Source organism: Pelophylax lessonae (genome assembly GCF_965119305.1).
Source record: "Pelophylax lessonae genome assembly, chromosome: 2".
Classification (NCBI taxonomy): Eukaryota; Metazoa; Chordata; class Amphibia; order Anura; family Ranidae; genus Pelophylax; species Pelophylax lessonae.
In genome coordinates, this window is record NC_138769.1 from 567651660 (window position 1) to 567658664 (window position 7005).

A 7005-nucleotide genomic window follows, 5' to 3' on the forward strand; every position below is an offset into this window, starting at 1 on the left:
TATTCTAATTTTGGAAGATACCGAATGCTGGGTTTTCACAAGCTGTGAAGCCATGATCATCAAAATTAAAAGAAAGAAATGCTAGATATATATCACTCTGTGTGTAACGAATCTATATAATATGAGTTTCACTTTTCGAATTGAAGTACTGAAATAAATTAACTTTTTAATGATATTCTAAAATGCACCTGTATATGGATGTTAATCTGCTCATTATTGACCTTACAGGCACGCTAATATAATATGGAACAGAAGATTGAATACATCACCTTGGATGCTGATGAAGTTTTTGCTGACTATGCTTTGCGAACAATGGGGTTGATTTACTAAAACTGGAGAGTGCAAAATCTGGTGCAGCTGAGCATAGAAACCAATCATCTTCCAGTTTGTTTTGGTCAAAACTTTTTTGAACAAGCTGAAGTTAGAAGCTGATTGGCTACCATGCACAGCTACACTATTTTTTTGCACTCTCCAGTATTAGTAAATCAACCCCAATGTCTTCTAGGCAAGGCTGGACTCCCTTTCACCCCTTTAAGACTCTTTTGTGCCTGTTTATCAGGGTCTATATCAGCTCTCTGACTCAATGGGTATATCCTTGTTTGATCTTTGTGTACTAAAGCTCTGTATACACAGGCCGAATGTCGGCTGGTTTAATTGAACTTGCCCATACCACCCGATATTCGGCCTGTGTATACGGAGCTTTAGTACACAAAGATCAAACTTCTAGGCAAGGCTGCACTCCCTTTCACCCCTTTAAGACTCTTTTGTGCCTGTTTATCAGGGTCTATATCAGCTCTCTGACTCAATGGGTATATCCTTGTTTGATCTTTGTGTACTAAAGCTCCGTATACACAGGCCGAATATCGGGTGGTATGGACAAGTTCAATTAAACCAGCCGACATTCGGCCCATTTGTACAGCGCCAGGTCTGACAGAAATGAGCCAAGCATCCGGCTTCTGTCGAAGACACATGGAGTGGGTCCTCTCTAATCAGCAGGGATTCTACGAGCAGATTGGCTGCTGAATCTGAGCTGAATGGGGCGAATGTCAGTTTTCTTACATCTGTGACTGTTCAGTTTGTGTCCTGTGGACATGGGCAGACCAGTGATAGCTCTGTGGACAGCTGAATGTAAACAGAATCTTCTGTTTGTTTACATCAGTCTACCTCCCATTTGTCATTTATAGGGCCTGAAAAACGAAAAAAGATGCAGTCCTTTACCATTTTTATTTTTTTTTTTCAGACCTGAAAAGGACACAAGTCAATTTACATTTGCCTGTCCATAGTTAGTTAGTCTGGTTGAAAAAAGACACAAGTCCATCTAGTTTAACCAATAAAGCTGAATGGAGATTCCAATTAGGTCCACCTGAAAAACTGACAGATGGTCCTGATCGAAAAAACCTACGTGATAGGGTCCTTAGGCCTCGTACACATGATCAGATTATTGGACTAATTTTCGTCCGTTTTTTGCTGCATGCTAGTTTCATATCGAAAGTCAATAGGTTACTTTCATATGAAAATTCTCGTACAACAGAATACAACTTCAGAAGTGATGTAATGTGCTGAATTGTTTTGTATGTATTCTTTTGTTTCCGAGCATGTGTAGTCTTGCTCTTACGATTTTTTTCAGACTAAAAAACTGTACTAACTAAATGAAAATCAGACGTTGTGTTCGCGTATGATAAAAATTTTATAGAGTGTGTGACGGTATTCACTGTCACTGGAAGTGAAAGACAGATAATTAATAGTTTGAATTTGCTTCAGATGGGACAGTAATATTTGTCAGCAATACCTGGTTAGTCTACCTTTCGGGTGAAGATATGTGATGTTATTCACCATCACTGGAAGTGAAAGACAGATAATTCATTGTTTTTATATTTGTCAGCAATATCTTCATATAGAAATATGAGGATTTATTCCCTCTTTACACTGGGAGACTTGGACTGTTATAGACCATTGCCATGAAGTCTGAATCCTAAATAATGTGTTTATTCCATGTCCCTCCATGCCAGACAGGCTTCCCTATTGTTTGTGTATTGAAATGGAATGTGGATTGTGCCTGTCCCATTGTTAAATGTTAATGACCTCACATTGTTCTGTCCAGATGACCAGCTAATTAGTTCAGGATTAATTCTGTTCCTGTATACACTTTCATCTGCATATGATAATGTAATCATTCAACCCCTGACCTGTGTGTAGTAATTTGATGAGGAGGGGGATGTGCTCATGTCTGTATAAATTGAGTGTGTGTCTGTTCAATAAACAGTCTGTTTTTACCCCTTCATGAAGTCTCCACTCATGTTTGGGGGAATATACTACAAGGGGTTGCTATGCTCTTCATACTCCCTTGGATAATCACTAAGCTCTTGTAAGAGCTTGTGTAAGAGGTTGTTCCTGTTCCCGCTGCACTCTCTGGGGAAAGAGAGGTTCACCCACTGGAGCCTTTTCGTAGGTCCAGGGGGGGTAGGAGACGGTGAGACCCCAACTAAGCTGCGGCAGTTCGTGGGGTCTGAGATCGTTATGGTGTCTGGTGGAGTGCTTGGAGCCCTCGGGAAGCACTAGGAGCATCTGTCAAGGGAGGTACCCAGTCGGGGTGAAGGGTAGATCCGTTACATTGGTGGCATGTGGTGGGATGGCGTCCTAGTGCGAGAAGATTCAGCTCTCTGAGACACCGGTAACATTATGGAGCGAGCTAGCACCCGTGCAGCATCCCCATGGGAAGAGGAGAGGTACAGATAGCCGCCATGGAAGAGGAATGAGGAGATTGCAAGAGATACAGATACAGCACAGAGGACCAGTGTCAGAGCAGGTCCTGCGAGGATGGCATGATTCTGTGTGCTTGGATCTCTGGAAGGAAACGCTAGCCCATGAGCAGTGCCACCAGGGAAAAATCCTCCCTCCATCCAGAAAAGGTACTGGTTACAGTATGGATTGTGGGAGCTGTTTTTGGGAGATACACCGCACAAGGAGCAGACAGCTGAGTTAAGCAGGCTAGTCTGGGCAGAGATGTGGTTGGAAGAGAGCTATATTGCCCTTCGGTGGCATGTATCCCAAACACGCCCTTGGATAGCGTAAGACAGCCCAACAGAAGGCTTTGGTTACAGCAGCCATGGACTGTTGTACGGGAAGCTGGCAGGGGACCCTAACTTTGGGAGCGATTTGGAGTGGCGGTTAGAGGAAATTATGCATTACAGAGAAAGGATTCTGAACATCTCGGAAGTGCTCTGGGCACTGGAAGATATGGAGTTTCTGGCCGTTCAGGAATGGGAGCTGGAGATCGCCTACAGACGGCTGCTAGATTCTGCTCAGCACCAGGGCAGGGCTCCCCTTGCCTGGGAATATCTAGAAGAATCGACCATATGGCACAGTAATAGTGTGCTTTGCTCACCTGCACCCACAGTCTTGGATGCGGAGGATGCGGAGGTATTATGGTGGATGCAGCAAGTGCTGACTCACCTTGACGAACCTGTTCCTGCACAGGGCGAGCATGGATGGAGGAATGCATCTGTCCAGCCACTGGATAAAGGTATGGGAGAAGAGGAAGCCATCTTCATTCCCCAACCATGGATCACAGATGTAATTGACTTTTCATCGGGGGATGATATGGATGATAAGTCACCTGCCAAAGTGTTGGCACTGGGCCCAAGTGCCACCAGCCCATGCCCTGGACTTTCAGCAATTCCAGAGACTGGGGATTTAATAGATTTTTTTGTTAAGGAGGGATGTCCCAGTGAGCCTACAGCAGAAGAGCGGGCATCCAGGCCTATTGCTGCTGACCTCTGCCTGCACAACTGGTGACCCAGGAAGACGTGTGCAAGGCCACTGACTTTTCACTTTATGTTCCAGCAGAAGATCTGGCAAAAGGGCAGGGTGCTACCAACCTCTGCCCAGCACCCGCAGCAGCTACAGAGTTTTTAGGAAGCAGGGGAAATCGGCCCCTTGCCCCAGCAACAAGCTGATGAAGTAAAGCTTCTACACCCAGCTGAAGCGCTGGCAGCCAGACAGAGGGTCAACTATCTCTGCCCCACACCTGTGGCAGTTCCGAAGGCTCAGGGCTAGAAAGGAGAGGAGGTTGCTGCCCTCCCTCCCAAACAGTCAGTCAGAGCGGAGGAAACTGTCTTTCCTCTGCAGCCAGGATCTGTGCATCTGGGAGACAGTACCGGAGGAAGGTTGTCCCAATCGCCAGATGGGGGTAAGGAAGATGGAGCAGCTGACTCCCCTTCCCAGAAGCAGATGGTGCCCCAGAGAGATGACACCAACCCAGCATAGGAGCTGGCAACAGAGCAGAGTGTGGCTTGCCTCTGCCCTCAACATACAAAAGATGGAGTTCCTGTGATAGTGGATGGGACTGCAGTCTTCACGTTTATATCCCAGGGACGCTGGACAGTCGGCCCAGATCCCCAACAGCCCAATGAAGTGAGAAGTGAGCCCCACCACCCTGTCTTCTCTCCAGCGGCTGAAAGGACTCTCAGGAGAAGGGCCAGTCCACGCTTATCCCCAGCGGTGGGTATGTTCTACAAGAGAGGCAGAGGTTGGCTGGGTGAGTAACGCTGTTTTCTGGACAATTTGTTTGGGGTACTGGGTGAAGACATTGGGAGGGCCCGTGGAACACAGCCTACCTTAGAGAGGTTGTAAAACTGCTTTCTCAGCCTACTAGGCCCCTTATGTCTAAGTCACCCTGTGTCTATTAGGGACACAGGTTGCCCAAGAAGCCCATTCTGGCCTGCCCAAACCAGACTTCCACAGACTGATCATCTATGAGAGCTCCATGCGCCTTACCAAGACAAACTTTCAAACTATGTGGAACTTTGTCAAGGAAACTGCCATGATGGATTGACTCTTTGGGACTTGTTACCCGACTAACTCAGGCACAGACCAAACTTGCAAACTATGTGGAACTTTGTCAAGGAAGCTGCCATGATGGATTGACTCTTTGGGACTTGTTACCCGACTGTTACCCAGTTGGAGGTCTGGTACCTGGTTAGTCTACCTTTTGGGGGAAGATATGTGATGGTATTCACCATTACTGGAAGTGAAAGACAGATAATTCATTGTTTTTATATTTGTCAGCAATATCTTCATATAGAAATATGAAGATTTATTCCCACTTTACACTGGAAGACTTAGACTGTTATAGACCATTGCCATGAAGTCTGAATCCTAAATAATGTGTTTATTCCATGTTCCTCCATGCCAGATAGGCTTCTCTATTGTTTCTGTATTGAAATGGAATGTGGATTGTGCCTGTCCCATTGTTAAATGTTAACCACTTCCATACCGAGTCATAGTAATATGACGTCAGCATGGTGGTTGTACGGATGCGGGCGGGCGTCATATGACGTCCGCCCGCTCTAGCTGCTACTGCGCGCCCCCGGGGGCGCGCAGCGCAGCGATCGGGGGTGAGGCTCGTCCCTCGGACATAGCCCATCCCTGATCAAGGTAAACAGCCAATAGAAATTGGCTGTTTACCACGTGATCGGCTGTGTCAATCACAGCCGATCACATGAGCGGCTCCAGCACGAGCCGCTCGTTCTCTCTGCAATGCGCGCCCCCGGGGGCGCGCAGAGCAGCGATCGGGGACGAGGCTCGTCCCTCGGACAGAGTCGATCCCCGATCTAGGTAAAGAGCCAATGAAATTCACAAATGTCAACAGAGAACACGGTAACTAGCTGTCACCGTGTTCTCCTCCTCACACACTGATCCTATGTGAGGAAGAGAGTGTGGTAACAGCTAGTTACCAAGTACAGTGCACCCCAAACACACTGATTGCCCCCCCCCAATAAAGAGCACCTGTCACTAGCCCATCAAAGTACCCGAGTACCTGTCACCAGCCCATCAGGTACTCTGATGACAGGTACTCGGGTACTCTGATGGGCTGGTGACAGGTATTCAGGTACTCTGATGACAGGTACTCGGGTACTCTGATGACAGGTACTCGGGTACTCTGATGACAGGTACTCGGGTACTCTGATGACGGGTACTCGGGTACTCTGATGACAGGTACTCGGGTACTCTGATGACAGGTACCCGGGTACTCTGATGACAGGTACTTGGGTACTCTGAAGACAGGTACTCGGGTACTCTGATGACAGGTACGCGGGTACTCTGATGACAGGTACTCGGGTACTCTGATGACGGGTACTCGGATACTCTGATGACTGGTACTCGGGTACTCTGATGACAGGTACTCGGGTACTCTGATGACAGGTACCCGGGTACTCTGATGACAGGTACTCGGGTACTCTGATGACAGGTACTCGGGTACTCTGATGACAGGTACGCAGGTACTCTGATGACAGGTACTCGGGTACTCTGATGACGGGTACTCGGATACTCTGATGACGGGTACTCAGGTACTCTGATGACAGGTACTTGTGTACTCTGATGACAGGTACTTGGGTACTCTGATGACGGATACTCGGGTACTCTGATGACGGATACTCGGGTACTTTGAGTACCTGTCAACGGAGTACCCGTCATCAGAGTACCTGAGTACCTGTCACCTACCCATCAAAGTATCTGAGTACCTTCCACCTGCTCATCAGAGTACCTGACGCCTGAAGTACCCGAGTACTTGCCGCCTGCTCATCAGTACCCATCACTACTCATCAGTACTCATCAGTACCTATCACGTATCAGTATCACCTATCAGTATCAGTACTACTCATCAGTACCTATCACCTGCCTGTCACCTGTCCATCAGAGTACCCGAGTACCTGTCACCTGCCTATCGGAGTACCCGAGTACCTGCCACCTGCTCATCAGTACCAGAGTACCTGTCACCTGCCCAACAAAGTACCCGAGTACCTGTCGCCCTTCATACAGCCACCATGTCTAAGTCCAAAAAGGTTTATATACGTCCTCCGTTTAAACCTAAATACCGGTGTTATGGCAGCAGATAGCTGCCATAACCCTGGTATTTTTTTAAACGGTGGACGGTTGGCTTTCCGATAAGGGTGGTCCCAGCGGCGGATTCGCCGTGGGATCACCCTTCCGGGATGGCGGAAG